Source organism: Dioscorea cayenensis, chromosome 5 (assembly GCF_009730915.1).
Source record: "Dioscorea cayenensis subsp. rotundata cultivar TDr96_F1 chromosome 5, TDr96_F1_v2_PseudoChromosome.rev07_lg8_w22 25.fasta, whole genome shotgun sequence".
Classification (NCBI taxonomy): domain Eukaryota; kingdom Viridiplantae; phylum Streptophyta; class Magnoliopsida; order Dioscoreales; family Dioscoreaceae; genus Dioscorea; species Dioscorea cayenensis.
In genome coordinates this window covers 6,330,159-6,349,797 of record NC_052475.1, presented here as the reverse complement: position 1 = coordinate 6,349,797, position 19,639 = coordinate 6,330,159, and the positions used below count along the sequence as shown (strand labels likewise).

At 42.0% G+C, this 19,639-nt stretch overlaps 1 non-coding gene across 1 annotated transcript; it reads right to left on the bottom strand.

The window, feature by feature from the left end:
- Window positions 1-2,322: 2,322 nt before the first annotated feature.
- LOC120262537 lies at window positions 2,323-2,429 on the bottom strand. Its single transcript, XR_005536806.1, has one exon. It is a non-coding gene; the product is annotated as a small nucleolar RNA R71 (small nucleolar RNA).
- Between the last annotated feature and the right edge of the window lie 17,210 nt (window positions 2,430-19,639).

The window sequence follows — 19,639 nt, the reverse complement described above, 5'->3', positions numbered from 1 at the left end:
TTTTAGTGTGGTTCTACGGCCTTCAACACCACGTTCCATCGGAAGATAGTTATTGGGGGAGCTTTCATCGGCATCGATTCGGTGAGGTATCTCCTAGGCTTGACGAGGGAACCTTTAAAGATGCCAAGGCTACTCCACAAGACCATCGACATGAATACTAAGGGGTTTTATTCATGGATTGTATCTCTTTACTTCTGACTTCATTATTGATTGTATTTTGCTCCATAGAGAGCTAAACCTTTAGTGGGTGCTTGGATTTGTAAACCCTAGGATTATATTATTTCTTTGATTTTTTATTATGCTTTCCTTAATTGATACTTTTAATTGAGTTCCAATATTTAATACTTGTTGTATTGATTTTTCTCTTAGAGTGACACTAGGGTTGAGAATCCATCTTGGTAATCCTTGTGGATGAGTGACACACTATGAGGGTTAGACAATGCTAGATTGGAGAGGGTCAGAGGTAGCGGAGCGTCCCTTTTCCCTTCTGGTGTGATTTATCCTACCTCCACTTTCTAAGAGTTCTTTGCGGTTACAATAGAGTGAAGTGCTAAGAGACGAATCTCGTTGGGGCTTAGTTGTGTGAGCAACTGAGTGAAGCGTTGAAGTAATCCTTAGTATCTGGAGCTTAATTGTGATTAGGGGTGTTTCTACTGGTCCAAAGGGTTAGATCTATATTAGGGAATAAGGTTTATCACTTGGAATTCCAAGAGCCTAAAGTAACCTAGCATAGTGTGAGGTGTTGAGACTGAGATATTTCTCCACCGGGTTATAGTATAGGGTTAGTCATGGTTGACCTTAAGTTTTTGGATCATGTGTTTAAGGATCTCCATGACTCATTAGTCATCAATTAGGAAGTATAATGATTGGTCTTGTACTTTAAACAATATTCCTAAGGCAAGCAATGTCCGGGTGCCCCATTTATCATCGATTGCCTCTCCTTCCTTTTACTTGGGCTTCCTTCTTCTTTTCTTCTTTTCATTTGCATTGATTTTGTTTTCACATCACTATCAACATATCCTCATTCTAGTTAATAGCAATCTTGGTGGTTCTAAGCACTATTCCCTGTGGATTCGACTACCCACTCACTGGGTTATTATTACTTCGACGAACCCGTGCACTTGTAGGTCACACGCAAGTGATGTGTCATGGTCTTTTGCCTGAACCAAAGGGTTAGATCTATTTTAGTGAATAGGGTATACCACTTGGAATCCCTAGAGCCTAAAGCAACCTAGCACAGTGTGAGGTGTTGAGACTGAGAGATTTCTCCCCCAGGGAATAGTGTAGGTTATTCACGATTGACCTTAAGTTTTGGGACAATGTGTTTGATGATCTCCAGCATTCATTAGACATTAGTTAGGAAACATAATGAGTGGTCTTGCACTGAAAATAATAGTCCTAGGCTGAGCAATGTCCGGGTGCCCCATTTATCCTCGATTTCCTGTCCTATTTTTTATTTGCGCATCCTTCTTCTCTTCTTACTTCTATTTGCATTGATTCTTATTCACATCACTATCAATTCTTTTTTATTCTAATTAAATACCAATCTTTGTGTTTTTAATTACTATTCCCTATGGATTCGACTATCCACTCACCGGGGTATTATTACTTCGACAAACCCGTGCACATGTGGTACACATGCAAAAGGGCGTCGTCAAGTTTTTGGCACCGTTGCCGCGGAATAAGAGATTTAGAAACACTTTTCACTTTGCTATATTGGCTATTCGCCATTTATTCTATTTCACACTTTCTTATTCTTCCATCGTTCTGATTCGTTTTTCTTTCTTTGGTTGCAGCTCCAAGTTATGACCAGAGGGAACCCTTCAACATTAGTTGAAGGAGATCCTGAACTTGAATGAACACTTTGTAGAAGGGGTAAAGAACCTGTGAAGAACAGACAAATCGAGCTAAGATAGGAGGTGAAGGATCAGATATGGCAGAACAGAATGAGCAGCAAAGAACACTGTCAGATTATGCGAGATCCACAGTTCTTGGCACACAATCTAGCATTGTGCGGCCACCAATTACAGCTCAGAATTTTGAGCTCAAGCAAGCATTTATCCAAATGTTACAATAGTCAGCAGAGTTTAATGATATGGCCGATGAGGATCCAAACAATCACATAGATAACTTCTTGGAAGTGTGCGACATGCTCAAGATTAATGGTGTTATGGATGATGCTATCAAGTTAAGGGCTTTCTCATTTCCTTGAAAGGGAGAGCGAAGAAATGGCTACATTCATTACCTAGAGCATTGATTACTACATGGGAGGAGATGGTACAAGCTTTTCTTGCCCGATATTTCCCTCCTGGAAAATCTGTGAAGCTTAGGAATAAAATATCCTCTTTTGTGCAAACAGAATTGGAGTCTCTATTTGAGACATGGCATAGGTTCAAGGAGCTCTTGTGAAAATGTCCTCAACATGGGTTCCCCAAGTGGATGATCATTCAGACTTTCTATAATGGGTTGCACCCAAGCACTGAAGTAGTTACTTGATGCTGCAGCAGGAGGTACCTTAGAGAGCAACACCCCGGAAGAAGTCCTGCATCTTATTAAGGAAATGGCTATGAACAGTTATCAGTGGAACACAAGGGACATAAAGATTGTAGCCAGACTTCATGAGATTGACATAGTTACTTCATTGGCAGCCCAAGTGGAGTCATTGAGCAAAAAGTTAGACACTCTAACTTCTAATAGAGTGGTGGCTGTGACTATTTGTACAAGGTATGAGGGAAGGACATGCTCCATCTGATTGCCTGATTTCTATTGGTGGTATATCCTTAGTCGAGCAAGTGGACTTTGTGGGTAATGCAATGAGAAACCAAGGCAATCCATATAGCAACACCGACTATCCGGGTTGTAGGAGTCATCTGAATCTTTCATGGAGTAATCAAGGGCAACAGAAGACAATAGCACCACCCGGTTTCCAACAACAACAACAAGCCTCAAATATAGAGAGTCGAGTTTCAGCACCACCCGGTTTCCAACAACAACAACAAGCCTCAAATATAGAGAGTCGAGTTTCAGGGTTGGAGAACCGGATGACCGATCTAGAGAAGGCTTTGACTAAGTTCATTGCATCATCGGATACAAGATTTCAATCGGTTGAAGCCACACTTCGCAACCACACCGTGTTATTGCATAATTTGCAGAATCAAGTGGGGCAAATTGCGAAGTCGTTATCAGAGAGACCTCAAGGGAGCTTCCCAAGCAACACCAAAACCAATCCAAGAGAACATGTGAAAGCGATCACTTTGAGAAGTGGTCGTGAAGTTGAAGGTAGGCTCTCAAGTGAGAAGACCAATGTTGAAGCATCCAAGGTTATGGAGATTGAGGAGAGATCCAACAAAAAGAAGGAGGTGGTATCCCCACCTTACAAGCCAAGAATCCCTTATCCTTCAAGATTGAAGAACTACCAAAATGATGAGAAATACAAGAAGTTCTTGGGTATATTCAAGCACTTGCACATTAACATTCCGTTTGTGGAGGCGTTGTTTCAAATGGCTCATTATGCAAAGTTTTTGAAGGATCTCTTGACCAATAAGAGGATGTTGGAGGAAAGTGCATCTGTGATTTTAGATGCTTCATGTTCGGTGGTGTTGCAAAATAATATGCTGAAAAAAAGATAAAGGGCCCTGAAAGCTTCATCATTTTGTGCAATATTGGTAACATGGGTGAAGAAAAGGCATTGGCGGAATTAGGGGCTAGTATCAACGTCATGCCTTACATCTTCGTTCAGAAACTAGGCTTGGGAGAGCCTAGGCCCACTCGAATGACACTACAATTGGCGGACTGAACAGTTAGACATCCGAGGGGCATCATTGAAGGCGTACTTGTGAAGGTCGACAAGTACATATTTCCTGTAGACTTCATAGTGTTGGATGTTGATGAGGATGTCGACGTTCCTTTGATACTTGGAAGGCTATGTGACATGGACGATGGGGAGTTGACTTTACGAGTTAGGGATGACAAGATTACATGTCACCTCACCGAAACCATGCGACATTCTCTAGACTTTGATGATACTCTTTACTTTCTTGACACTATCAATGAACTAATAGACAAATATGTGTAGGAAACGATGAATCTGGACCTGTACGAGGGGTTGCTAGACCAAGAAATGGAGAATGAAGATGTGATGACGCTTGATCTAGAGGACAAGATACAACCTACCCCGGGAATCATGAAGAAGATGCTCCAGAAGATGAAGCATGCCAGGAGACGTTATAAGAAACATCCCAAGGCTAATGTGGATGAGCAAAAACGGAGTAAGGGCGACGAACAGTTATGCAGTAACAAACTTGATAACTCCCCCTCTACCTTCAAAAGACTATGTTCATCATGCTTTCAAGTTATGGGTAAGAGGGAAACCTTCATTTATGAGCCCCTGTGAGGTAAGGTCAGGTACGTCAAGCTAAGTGACGTTAAACAAGCGCTTCTTGGGAGGCAACCCAAGCCTTTACTATTTTTCTAGGTTTTAGTTAGTGTTTGCATGAATAAGAGCTTTAGTGTTGGTGTCTTGATCTTTTACAAGCTATTGTTGTGATTTTCTCATGGATTATTAGTATTATCATGTGCTTAATTGTGTGTGGCATAGTTTTCTTGGTCGTTTGAGTGTGTTTTTCATGATACTCTGGTTACTTTCGCATAATATAGGCAGGCTCTGAATAGATGTAAATGTGAAGAAATTTTTTGCAGAGTTTGTAATTTTTTCTAAGTCATCCAGAGAAGGCACACAACCATGTGGAATTTTCACACAGGCGTGCGTTTCTGTTCAGAGCTCAACTTCTCCATCATGAGAAGACACAGGGATGTGTGTCTGTCCCTGTGAATGACCTTGTGACGGTCACAATCCCATGGGTAATTTCCACATGGGTGTCTATTTCTCTGCAGAGTTCAGAGCTCTATCCGGAGAAGACACAGGGGCGTGTGTCTGCCCTTGTGGATGACTCTGTGAATTACACACGGGCGTCGGTAATTTTCAAACGCTCGTGTGATACTTTGCAGATAAATTTTCTCCATCTAGAGAAGACACAGGGGCGTGTGAGTGCCCCTATGAATGGCCCTAGGAAGATCCACGCCCGTGTGGAAGTGAAACACTTAGAGAAATTTCTCTTATTTACAAAGAAGCCATAGGGGCGTGTGGGTGCCCCTATGGGTCAAACACACGAGTGTGGGAAACTTTTTCACACGCCAGTGTGGATGCGTTCAGAGGCAAGAGATGCCATCCCGAGAGCACACAGGGGCATGTGTCTGCCTCTTGGAGGCTCTCCTGTGGAGTCACACGGGCGTGGGTAATTTCCACACGCCCATATGGATGTACAAAATTCAAAAGGCCTCCATTTCTCTTTATAAATCTTGTTTGCCTTTTGATTTTCACACTCCCAAACACTTTGAGAACACATCCTTGCACTCCCTCGACTTCACACCATCGATTTAGAGAGATTTTACTAGAGTTTTCTGACCAATTTCAAGGTTTTAATCTCCTTCTTGTCGGTAAACCCTCATTTTCTCTTTTTCTTCGCCATGCTTGATTTTATTTGATTAAAACTGGTGAAATGTGCTTCATTTTGATGTTTATATGATGGATGCATGTTTTAGGAAAATTTTAGAACGAATTTATGATGTATTTTTTGAGTGTATTGCGTATTGGCCGTGCGGCTTTCACGCCTCGTGGATCCACACGGGCGTGTGGAATTTCCACAAGACTGTGTGGATTTTTGCAGTATTATGACTTTTGAATGAATTTGATATATTTCTTTTCAATACTTGCAGGTATAGCTCCCAGGACAAAGAAAGAGGCCGGTAAATATCCCAGAGAGCCCTCACCTGAGCCAGAGCACATGGAGTTTGTGATTCCTGAGCACCAGGCTCATTTTGAGAGGTTGGTGAAGCTGAAGTTTGGATAGACATGTTTTCCAAACGTGGGTACTTTGAGAGAGGTTCAGCTCATTGATGACATGCCGATGAGGTTGAGGAGCTTCTTACCATAGGCAGTTAGAGCAGATTCTCACCACACAGGCCGTGAACCACACAGAGGTTATGGCACGTCTCGATATCTTACAGTAGATCCTCGAGCGAGGAGCGATATCTCTATTTGTTATGAGACCCCGGACTCCTCAGGCATCCCCAGCATCACCATCACCAATACCAGCACTAGTTGATCCACCTTCTTCGCTAGAACCAGCAGGGACCATGGAGGACACCGATGCTTAATGCGTCCTTCTTTTAGTTCTTTATGTTTTCATATTTTATTTTCCATATTTTATTTTGGACTTGTGTAACTCTAAAAGGATCTTTCTTTTGAGTTTATCTTTCATTTTTGTTGTCTCGAGTTGTATTTCATTTCTTTATCTTTATATACTCGAGTTTCATTTTGTTTTTGTTGAGCTTTACTGAACCCCCTTGTGTATACATGCAGATGGTCTTGTGAGTATAGAAATTGAGGACTAGTCATGGACACGGTCAATGTGTTTTGCACATGGCCGTGTGTGCTCCACAACCCATTGGAACTCAACTCTCAAAGAATTTAGCTCCATCAAACGTACCATTAGGAGTTCAGTGGAGTATTTTTTCAATTGCCCACTTCCACATATGATTTTGAGTGTTATACTTTTTATTGTGCTTGCATGCGTACATTGAGAGCAATGTACATCTTAAGTGTGGGGGGAAGTTCACATTACAAATGTACATTACACAAGTTTTGACTGAAATTACATGCTCACGTAGCTAATGGCGGTTCACCTTGGTTGCAATGGTTGTATTCTTAAGTCTAGGTGAATTTTTTAACATTGAACGTTCTCATGCTCTAGTTTTTACTTAAATTTCTAGGAATTTTTGCTCGATTGACACTTGTTGCACTACTCTCTCATGAAACCTTGTGGAAACTCAAGTTCAATGTTAAAGGGACTAGTTAGTTATGTTTCTTGTATTAATTATGTTGAAGGAAAAGTTGGAAAAAGAAAGAAAAATATTTGTTTGGTTGTGCATTTGGGGTGGAAAGAGCTACCACCTATGAAGTATGAAGCTACTCTCATACGTCGGATACTAGTTATGCCCTAATGAGAGAAAGAGCTATCTCATGGGATGAGTGACAACTACTACCCATGGTAGAAAAAGCTACCACCTCGAAAGTGCGAAAGCCACCTTAGCGGCGGCTTTGGAAAGGGCTACCTTAGAGGATGTGTGAAGTTACTACTGTCTCTTTGCTTTGTTTTGTATATAAATAAGTCCCTTATGCTTAGAACTTTGAGGAGTATACTTTGGGTCGACTTGAGTTAGTCTTCACACACTTACACGATTTCGGGTTTGTTGTCCTTTTCGATTTTGAGTTTTTAGCTAGAGCATTGATTTTTCATATTTAGTGTTGAAAATTCCCCTTATTTTAGAATGCTTCCCTTGCATGCTTTGGTGAACCTAAGGCCAAGCACTTTCAATATTTCCTTCTTCTGTGCTTCAATGTTTTTATTTTTGCTTATGGACAAGCAAAAGCTTAAGTGTTGGGGAGTTTGATAAGTGCTTGTGTATTAGTAATACAAAGTATTCTTTTCTTACGATGAGCATTAATTTTCTAAGATTTTATCACTAATACATGTGTATTTGTGTTCTTTTGTGCATGTAGGGTTGTGGAGACAAGTATAGAAGAAAGAAGCCAAAGTAGATTACGTTTGCACTTTGTTGATGGAATCTTAGAGTGAACAAACATGAAGACACAAGTTGTGCTCAAAGACATGTGATTGTGTGCCAACCTCCGTTGTGCTCAAGTGAATATGCAAATTTGAGGGGTACAAAGGTAGTCACACTCATGTGTTCCGACTTATGTAATGTTAGCATGATTATCGTAAAATGTGTTTTTATTTGAAGATGCAACGCGATCTACAGCATGGACGTGTGCCCGTTTACGTTACCTCGATGAAAAGTGTGAATTCATGAGTTGGTTGAGTACTGTAGCGAATCACTGTAGCAATTACTATTCAGACTGCTGAAAAACGAATTTCTGCAGATTCACACGGGCGTGTGAAAATTCCACACGTCCGTGTGGATGCCCGATTCTGGCCTTATTTAAGTCGCGATTTCAGCCCGATTTGGGGATATTTCTTTCCATCCTTTGGCCTATCTTTCCTCACCATTGGAGGCATCCACGGCTAGGGTTTAGAGAGGCTTTAGCTAGGCTTTTGGAGAGGTTTATGGCCTTCGACATTGTGTTTCCTTGGAAAGAGAGTTATTGGGGGAGCTTTCATCGACACCGATCCGAGCGAGGTGTTCCCTAGGCTTGACGAGAGGACCTTTGGAGAAGACGCGGCCACTCCACAAGACCATTGACATGAACACCAAGGGGGTTTTATTCATGGATTGCATATTTTTACTTTTGATTTCATTGTTGATTGTATTTTGCTCCATGGAGTGCTAAACCTCTAGTGGGTACTTGGGCCTGTAAACCCTAGGATAACATTGTTTCTTTGATCTCTTATTTTGCTTTCATTAATTGATGTTTTATTTGAGTTACAATCTTGAATGCTTGTTGAGTTGATTCTCCCTTAGAGTGACACTAGGGTCAAGAATCCATTTTGGTAATCCTTGTGGATGAGTGACACACCATGAGGGTTAGACAATGCTAGATTATATAGGGTTCAGAGGGTGAGTCGAGAGGAGTGGAGCGTCCCCTTTCCCCTATGGTGTGATTTATCCTACCTCCATGTTCCAAGAGTTCTTTTCAGTCACAATATAGTGAAGTGCTAAGAGACGAACTCCACTAGGGCTTAGTTGTGTAAGTAACAGAGTGAAGTGTTGAAGTAATCCTTAGTATCTAGGGCTTAATTGTCACTAGGGGTCTTTCGCCTGGACCAAAGGGTTAGATCTAGTTTAGTGAGTAGGGTTTATCACTTGCAATCCCTAGAGCCTAAAGCAACCTAGCACAGTGTGAGGTGTCGAGACTAAGAGATTTCTCTCGCGGGGCATAGTGTAGGGTTAGTCACGGTTGACCTTAAGTTTTGGTACTGTATGTTTAAGGATATCTATGACTCATTAGACATTAGTTTGGATACATAATGAGTGGTCTTGCACTTGAAACAATAGTCCTAAGGTGAGCAATGTCTGGGTGCCCCATTTATCGTTGATTGTCTCTCCTATCTATTATTTGCATCTCCTTCTTCTTTTCTTACTTCTATTTGCATTGATTCTTATTCACATCACTATTAATTCATTTTTCATTCTAGTTAAATAGCAATCTTTGTGCTTCTAATCACTATTCCTTGTGGATTCGACTACCCACTTACCAGGGTATTATTACTTCAACAAACTCGTGCACTTGTGGTACAAACACAAAAGAGCGTTGTCAGAAGGGTTATGAAAGCACATTTTGGGAGTTTTTGCACAACACAAGGATCAAGACACAAGAGGAGCTCATGTTGATGAGTGTAACCTATATCATGATTTCTTACCCTCAATTTATGCTTTTGCTTGGTTCTTAGCATATCTTTGTATACATTAGGTGTTATTCTGGGTTTGTTTGTTAATGATGCAAGAATTGGGGAGCTCAAAGTAATTAGGAGTGAATCAGGATACCAAATGAGTGAAGATTAGAGAATTTGCTAAGTGTTCAAGCTCAGCATGGGTATAGCACAGCCATGCTCTGTCCCCCTGAATATCCCAGCCTCATGATGACCGAGTGATAAAGTTTGCGGGGGGTGTCACCAGGCCAAACATGGTCGAAGCATTCTCGTGCCCTCCCCATGGAAATCTCTGGCTAGAGTTATTTTTTGCTCAACAAGGGAAGCATGCGCTGGATACTCCTAGCACAATCATGCTTAAGTGAAGAATGGTCAAAGCACGACCACACTTCCTCCCACTGGAAATTTCAGTTGAGCACTTAGCCGATTTACTCAAAACCCTACCATGGAAACATGGTCTAAGCACTATCATGCTTAGCCCGTGTCAAGCTTGAAGACAACCCTTTTTAACTCCAATTTCTCGGGTTTGCTTTCATCATTGTTCGGGGACTCTAATCTCCACCGGGAGAACTTTGAAGAGAGTGAAGATCAGGCTTCACTGCACCTTTTAAGTGGATTAAGGAAGAGTTGGAGGTAGAAGAGAAGTGAGGTGATAAATGCTTGTGCGGTATGAATGAGAAGCATTCTTTCCTTATGTTAAGCATTACCTTTCTCGGGTTTTTACACTAATATGTGTGTTTTTATGTTACTTTTATGCAGTTAGGGTTGTGAGGCCGATTATGAAGGAAAGAAGCCAATGTGGATCATAATGCACCAATTTTGGAGGAAATCTTATCAAGGTTCAAACGTGAAGACATAGGTCGGGTGTGAGATGCTAGAGTGTGTGCCAACCTCCTCGTATTTGAGTTAGCACAACCATTTGGAGCGGCACAAGGGCATCATACTCAAGCATTTCGACTTATGCATATAGCACTGCAGCAAAGTACTGTAGCAGTAATGTTCACAGCCGGCCGAGAATACTGCAGAATAGAGAATCCACACGGGCGTGTGAAAAGTCCACAGGGGCGTCCACAGGGGCGTGTGGATCCCTGATTCTAGCCCTATTTAAAGCTGATTCAGCCCCGATTTCAGCATTCTTTTCTCCATCTTTTCCCCAACTTGAGAAAGGGTTTAGGCTAGGGTTTTGAGAGGTATTGGCTAGTGTTTTGGAGAGGTTCTACGGCTATTTAGGCTAGTGGGTACTTGGGTATTTGTGAACCCTAGGATGTATTCATTTCTTTTAATCTCTTTATTATGCTTTCAATTAATTGATGTTTATTGTGAGTTCCAACTTTGAATGCTTGATTGTGTGAATACTCCCCTAGAGTGACACTAGGGTTGAGAGTTCTTGTTGGTAACCTTGTGAGTGAGTGACACACCACGAGTATTAGACAAAGCTAGGTTGGAGAGGGTTGAGAGGGTGAGTCGAGAGGTACAGGAGCGTCCCCTTTCCCTCCGATGTGTTAGATTCTACCTTTGTTCCTCGAGTTCTTTGTAGCTACAATAGAGTGAATGGTCTAAGGGATGACCTTCCCCTGGGGCTTAGTTGCGGGTGTAACAGAGTGAAGCGCAGAAGTGATTTTAGTATCTAGAGCTTAATTGTGGTTAGGGACATTCCACCTGGATCAAAGGGTTAGGTCTACAATTAGGAAGAGATTTATCACTTGGAATCCCTAGAACTTATTGCAATTCTATGCGAGTGCGAGGTTGAGAGATTATTCAATCTCTCCTCCGGGATATGTATAGAGTTAGTGACAAGGTCCCCTTGCGTATATCACGTAAGGACACGGGTTTGTCAAAGTAATAATCCCGGGTGAGCGGGTATTGAATCCACAGTGAATAGGGGATAAAAATACTTAATTCGATTCTTAGCTATGTGAAAAATCAATAGTGATTAGTGTGACAATGATTCAATTATCAACTATAAAAACAACAAGTAAGAGAGCAAAAGTAAAGAAGGAGGTAAGGCAATCGATAAAGATAGGGGTACTCGGATAATGCTCCACTGACAAGATCCCCTTACTTATATCCCGCAAGTGCACGGGCTTGTCGAAGTAATAATCCCGGGTAAGCGGGGTCGAATCCACAGGGAGTAGGGAGTAAAGACACTTAATTCGATTCTTAGCTATGTGAAGTATCAATAATGATAAGTGTGGTAATGATTCAATTCTCGAAATTAAAAAGCAACAAGTAAGAGAGCAAAAAGTAAGGAGGAGGCAAGGCAATCGATAAAGATGGGGTACTCGGATGATGCTTCACCTAGGATAATCGCTTCAAGTGCAAGAACTCTCTATTATGCTTTCTAATCAATACAATGGTGAGTCGTGGAAATCCTTACATACATAGTCCCAAATCTAAGGTCAACTATGCCTAACTCTATACATGTCCCGGAGGAGAAATCGAACAATCTCAACACCTGCGACTCGCGATAGAGTTGCAATGAGCTCTAGGGATTCCAAGTGATAAATCAATTCCAAGATTTAAACCTAACCCTTTGGTCCAGCGGAAGGTCCCTAGCCACAATTAAGCCCTAGATACTAAGATCACCTCAACGCTTCACCCGTTGCACGCCCAACTAGGCCTCCAGCGGAGGTTCATCCCTTAGACCATTCACTCTATTATGGATGCAAAGAACTCGAGGAACGGAGGTAGAATCTATCACGTCGGAGGGGAAAGGGGACGCTCCTGTACCTCTCGACTTACCCTCTCAACCCTCTCGAACCTAGCTTTGTCTAACGCTCGTGGTGTGTCACTCACTCACAAGGTTACCAACAAGAACTCTCAACCCTAGTATCACTCTAGGAGAAATGTTCATACAATTAAGCATTCAAGGTTGGAAGTCACAATAAACATCAATTTATTGAAAGCATAATAAAGAAGTTCAATGAAACGAATACATCCTGGGGTTCACAATCACCCAAGTACCAACTAGGGGTTTAGCTCTCCATGGAGCTAAGTACAATCAAAGAAATCAAATGTAAAAGCAATAAATCCATAAAGAAACCCCGTCGATGGTCGTGTCGATGGTCTTGTGGAAAGTCCTCTACTCGTTGTCCAAGGATTCCTTCGTCCGGTATAGGATACGCCTCGATCGAAGCTCCCCTACCAACCTTCTTCCTAATGGAATCGTGATGTCGGAGCCGTAGAACCTCTCCAAAACCTTGACCAATACCCCTCGAAACCCTAGCCGAAGCCCTCTCGCAAGTTGGGGAAAAGATGGAGAAAAGAATACCAAAATCGGGCCTGAATCGGCTTTAAATTGGGCTGGAATCGGGAAACTCCACAGGCGTGGACGGTACACGCGCCCGTGCGGAATTTCCACACGGGCGTGGATAATTTCCACATGCCCGTGTGGATTCTCTATCTCTTTGATTTCTCGGCCGGCTGTGAATAACTTCCCAATTCCATACTTTCGTTGGGGTAACGCAAACGGGCACATGTTCACGTCGTGAATCACTTGCTTCTTCAATGATATATATGTTGGTGGGGTCTTGTTCTTGTATGCATAAGACGGAATGCTCGAGTGTGCCTGCCTTTGTGCCCCTCTAAATGGATGTACTCACTCGAATGCGAGGAGGTTGGCACACACTCTAGCATCTAACACCTGTCCTATGTCTTCGCGTTTGAACCTTAGCAAGATCTCCTCCAAAATAGGTGCATTATGATCCACATTTGCTTCTTTCCTTCATACTCGGCCTCACAACCCTACATGCATGAAATTAACATAAAAACACACATATTTGTGTAAAAACCCGAGAAGAGTAATGCTCAACATAAGGAATGAACGCTTCGCATTCATATCGCACAAGCACTTATCAAACTCCCCCACACTTAAGCTTTTGCTTGTCCTCAAGCAAACATTAAAACATTTTGTGCATCAATGAAGAAAATATTGAAAGTGCTTGGCCTTAGGTTCACCAAAGTATACAAAGATAGCATTCTACAAGTAAGAAAAATTTCAACATTAAATACGAAAATTCAATGCTCTAGCTAAAAACTTGAATAAAAAAGGATAACAAACCCGAATTTTGTGTAAGTGTGTGAACTCACTCAAAACACCCCAAGTTATACTCCTCAAAGTTCTAAGTGCAAGGGACTTATTTATCTACACAAGTGATAAAAATTGTAAAAGATGGTAGTAGCTTCACACATCCTCTAAGGTAGCCCTTTCCAACGCGGCCGCTAAGGTGGCTTTCACACTTTCGAGGTGGTAGCTCTTTCTACCCGGGTGGTAGCTTTCACTCATCCTATGAGATAGCTCTTTCTCTCATTAGGGCATAACTAGTATCCGACTTGTGAGAGTAGCTTCATACTTCATAGGTGGTAGCTCTTTCCACCCAACAAATACAAATAAACAAAAAACTATTTTGTTCCTTCTTTTCATTTTTCCTTATTTTTATTTTTATTTTTCAAAAGAAGTAAACCTAACTAGTCCCTTTAACATCAAACATGAGTTTCCAATAGAGTTCAAAGAGTGAGTAGTGCACTAAGTGTAAATCGGGCAAAAATTCTTAAAAATTCCTAAAAATTCAAGCAAGAACTAGAGCATGAAAAAACATTCAATGTTAACAATTCTCCTAGACTTAAGAATACAAACATTGCAACTAAGGTGAACCGCCATTGGCTATGTGAGCATATATCAATCAAGAACAATAGAAAAGATGTGCGCATTATGAAACTCCCCCCCACACACTTAAGTTGTACATTGTCCTCAATGTACACATGAAAGCTCACTGAAAATATATCATTCAAAAATAGATGTGGGAGAAGCAATCAAAACAATACTCCCCTGACTCCTAGTGTTGCGTTTGATGAAGCTAATTCATTGGGAGTAGTGTTCTGGCCGTGCCCATGACTAAGTCTCAATTTCCAAGAAGACAAGACCATCTGCACGCATACACGAGGTAGTTCAGTGAAGCTCAAGAAAAACAAAAATAACTCGAGTGTATAAAAGATGAAGCAATGAATACAACTCGATAATGTAAAATAACATAAACTCAGAAGGAAAATCCTTTCTGAGTGACCAAGTCTAAAAACAAGAAAATAAGATAAATTAAAATGCATGAAAGTAAAAGAAAGGTCAAGTGTCGGAGTCATTCTCGGGCTCCACTGCTGCTGCTGCGGAAGTGGAAGCATATAGTGGGTCCTCTGGTGCTGGGGTCGAGGATGGAGGTGCTGGAGGTACTGGCGGTGCCTGAAGAGTCCTCGACTGCAGGACGAATGATGAGGTAACGTCTCACTCTAGGATCTGTTGTAATATGTCGAAACGCGCCATGAACTCTATGTACTGAGTGGCCTGCGTAGCCCTAATCTCGGCAACCTCGGCTCGGACCACTCCTATAGCATTCTCGAGCCTCTCAAAGTGATCATTGGCTCGAGAAGGTGAAAACATACGCACTGGGGGTGGTTCCTCGACCGCTGGAGGTGCCTCGGTCTCCATCGATGCGGGCTGAGGCTCGAGGGCGGGCTGAGATGCTCCAACGTCATCACTCTCATCCTCAGCTATCTTTGGGGCTGGTAGAACTAACGCAAAAACTCCTGTCCGAACTCTGCGGACCATGCCCATCAACCGCATCGTCTCTAAACCCAGGGGAGCGGGTACACTCATCTTCTCGGCCCCGCGAATCAAATCCAAGAGACCCATGCCCAGCACTAATCTCGTAATGTAAGGACCCAAGAAGATCGCTCCCAGTTGAGTGTGACTACCCTTGAGCCCCTCCAAATGGTTGTGTAAACTCAAATACGGGGAGGTTGGCACACACTCTAGCATCTCGCACTAGACTTATATCTTCGCGTTTGAACTTTAGCAAGATTTCATCCAAAATTTGTGCATTGTGATCCACATTGGCTTCTTTCATTCATAATTGGTTTCACAATCCTACATGCATGAAAGTAACATAAAAACACACATATTAGTGTAAAAAACCCGAGGAAAGTAATGCTCAACATAAGGAAATAATGCTTCGCATTCATATCGCACAAGCACTTATCAAACTCCCCCACACTTAAGCTTTTGCTTGTCCTCAAGCAAAACTTAAAATGTTATGTGCATGGATGAAGGAAATATTGGAAGTGCTTGGCCTTAGGTTCACCAAAGCATACAAAGAGAGCATTCTACAAGAAAGGGAAATTTCAACACTAAATACAAGAAATCAATGCTCTAGCTAAAAACTTGAATAAAAAAGGACAACAAACCCGAAATCGTGTAAGTGTGTGAACTCACTCAAGTCAACCCAAAGTATACTCCTCAAAGCTCTAAGTATAAAGGACTTATTTATCTACAACAAGAAAACAATGAACATTTCAAAAACGGTAGTAGCTTCACACATCCTCTAAGGTAGCCTTTTCCCAAGCGGCCGCTAAGGTGGCTTTCACATTTTCGAGGTGGTAGCTCTTTCTACCGGGGTGGTAGCTTTCACTCATCCCATGAGATAGCTCTTTCTCTCATTAGGGCATAACTAGTATCCGACTTATAAGAGTAGCTTCATACTTCATAGGTGGTAGCTTTTTCCACCCAACAAGCACAATAAAACTATTTTGTTTCTTTTTCTTTGCATTTTTCCATCAGAATTTGCACAAGAAACAACTATAACTAGTCCCTTTAACATCAAACTTGAGTTTCCAATAGAGTTTAAAGAGTGAGTAGTGTAACAAGTATAAATCGGGTAAAAATTCCTAGAAATTCAAGCAAGAACTAGAGCATGAAAACATTAAATGTTAGAAATTCTCCTAAACTCAAGAATACAATGCTTGCAACTAAGGTGAACCGCCATTGGCTATGTGAGCATATAACAATCAAGAACAATAGAAAAGATGTGTGCACTATGAAACTCCCCCCCACACTTAAGTTGTACATTGTCCTCAATGTACACATGCAAGCCCACTCATAATGTATATCAATGAAGAATATATGTGGGGGAAGCAATCAAAACAATACTACCCTGGCTTCTAGTGTTGCGTTTGATGGAGCTAAGTCCTTGGGCATAATGTTCCGATGGGTTATGAAGCTCACACGGGGAAGTGCCGAAGCAACTTGGCCGTGCCCATGACAAAGTCTCAATTCCCATGATGACAAGACCATCTGCACGCATACACGAGGGGGTTCAGTGAAAGCTCAATAAAAACAAAAAACAACTCGAATATACAAAAGATAGAGCAATGAATACAACTCGAGACAACAAAATGAAAATAAACTCAGAAGGAAAATCGTTTCTGAGTATACAAATCCAAAATAAAATGCAGAAAATAAAATGCGAAAGAGAAGAACAAAGAAGGTAAAGACGCCTCAAGTGTCGGTGTCAATAGCTAGTACATATGTTTCCGTTGCTGGTGAAGATGACGCTGGTGTTGCAAAATAAATGAAGATTGGCAAAGAAAAGAGAAAGAGAAGCTTACCGACAAAATGAGAATGAAAGACTAGAAAACGGCCGGAAAACTCAATTAACAACCCTCTAAAAACGACGGTGAGAGGTCGAGGAGAGCAAGGATATGTTCTCAAAACGTATGAGGGTGAAAAAGATGAAGAAACCCGAAAAGATTTTTAAAGAAAACCCTGCGGTTCTAGCATATCTCAGAAATCCACGCGGGGCGTGGAAATTACCCACGCGTGTGCCCGACCCACGTGAGGCGCGACGCCCTTGTGGACTCTCCATGTAACCGAGAAAAATTTCTCTAAGACCCACGCCCTGCGCGAAAAATTCCACACGGGCATGGACATTCACTGAGCCCAACTCACGAGGGCAAACGCACGCCCCGTGTCTTCTCGCTATGGAGAGATCCTCTCGAGATTCGCACGGGACGTCGCGAAAAATTACCCACGCCTGCAGTGGTTCACAAGGTCGCCCTACTGGGGCGAGTCCACGCCCGTGTGCTCTCGGGATAAACTGCCCAAGTCTGCAGGAATTCACACGCCCGTGCGGAAATTACCCACGGGCGTGTGACAGTCTCATGGTCGTTCACAGGGCGCCGCACGCCCTGTGCCTTCTCTGGATGAGCTCGCAGTGCAAATCCACGGGCGTGCGGAAATTTCACACGCCCGTGTGTTTTCTCTGGATGCCTTAGAAAATTCCTCAGGCTCTGCAAAAAATTTTTTTTAACATGTTTACACACTCAGAGCCTGTCCTAATATGTAAGTTTTACCAGTGGAAAACATGAGAAATAGCTCAAACGACCAAAACTTCACCAAAACACATGAAAGCACAAGATAACACCAACAGTCCACAAGAAAAGCATAGCAATGGCATATAAGAATCCAAACACCAACACTCAAGCTCTTATTCATGCAAACACTAAACTAAAAACTAGGAAAACAGTAATTGCTTGTGTTGCCTCCCAAGAAGCGCTTGTTTTACGTCACTTAGCTTGACGTACCTCTTCCTTACCCTATGGGGGCTTGAAAAGAGTGTGTTCCTCCCGACTAGATATTGCATAGCTACTTCCTTTAAACTAAAAATCTAATTGTCGGGGTGGAATATTTGTTGGGGAGTCCAACCATCTTACCTTTGGCCTCCAAGGAAACAATTTGGGTTGGGAATTGTCCAAGCTTAGCATAGGTGGGTCATTGGATGGTTTCAATCTCCTACCCACATCTTCTCCCAACCCCAAAATCTCTTTCTTGCAATTTATGAATTGATCAATCCCCAAGAGAGATGCGTGTTCCATTACCTTAGTAGTCGCTTCTTCTTCAATTTCAACTTGAAAACAATCTATCTTCGCCAACTCTCCTTCCATCATTTCTTGCTCACAAACATACTGTCCACTCAAACAATCATCATATTGAGTGAACGGTTCTTCTTGTATCCTCTTGATCTCGACAACATCATGCTCGTTCCATCCCACTTCTTCATTGTCATTCACAACCACATCTTCTCTACAAGGAATTTGACTTGCTTGCTCAAATACTTGTTGTTCCTTGGAGAGTGTGTCAAGTATCCCTCCTAATTGATGCTCAAGGTTTTTATAAGAGGCTTCATGACATCTTCGTGTGGTCTCCATATTTTGGACTCAGAAATCGGATGCTTCAATAAAGTTAGCTAATACTCTTTGTAACTGAAGTGCATCCTCGCCGAGTATCTCACCCCTTTGACATTCCTCTTGAGGTGTCTCCCAATGTTGTTCACCATTATTCCATAATACGTTTGGGTAGCCCACTTCAATTGGATGATAAGCGTTGTAACATGAAATGTTTTGTTGTCGTGAAGTAACAATTCTATCAACCTTTTTACTGAGAGCTTCGACCTGCAAATATAGAGCAACGACTGGGTCAATCATCATTTAAAATCCTTGCAAGAAAAAGTAAGACATGACAAAAGAATACAAATGAGAATGGTGGAAGAATAAGAAAGTGTGAAATATATATATATATATATATATATATTTTTTTAGAACAAATCAGAACGGTGATAGAGAAAAGACGTGAAATAGAATGAAGGGTAAATAACTAAGAAAAGAAAGTGCAAAGTATCTCTAAACGCCTAGCTCCCCGGCAACGGCGCCAAAAACTCTACAAGATCCCCTTGCTTATATCCCGCAAGTGCACGGGCTTGTCGAAGTAATAATCCCGGGTGAGCGGGGTCGAATCCACAGGGAGTAGGGAGTAAAGACACTTAATTCGATTCTTAGCTATGTGAAGTATCAACAATGATTAGTGTGGTAATGATTCAATTCTCAGAAATTAAAAGCAACAAGTAAGAGAGCAAAAGTAAGGAGGAGGCAAGGCAATCGATAAAGATGGGGTACTCGGATGATGCTTCACCTAGGATAATCACTTCAAGTGCAAGAACTCTCTATTATGCTTCCTAATCAATGCAATGGTGAGTCGTGGAAATCCTTACATACATAGTCCCAAATCTAAGGTCAACTATGCCTAACTCTATACATGTCCCGGAGGAGAAATCGAACAATCTCAACACCTCGCACTCGCATAGAGTTGCAATGAGCTCTAGGGATTCCAAGTGATAAATCTCTTCCTAGATTTAGACCTAACCCTTTGGTCCAGGCGGAAGGTCCCTAGCCACAATTAAGCCCTAGATACTAAGATCACCTCAACGCTTCACTCCGTTGCACGCGCAACTAGGCCCCAGCGGAGGTTCATCCCTTAGACCATTCACTCTATTATGGATGCAAAGAACTCGAGGAACGGAGGTAGAATC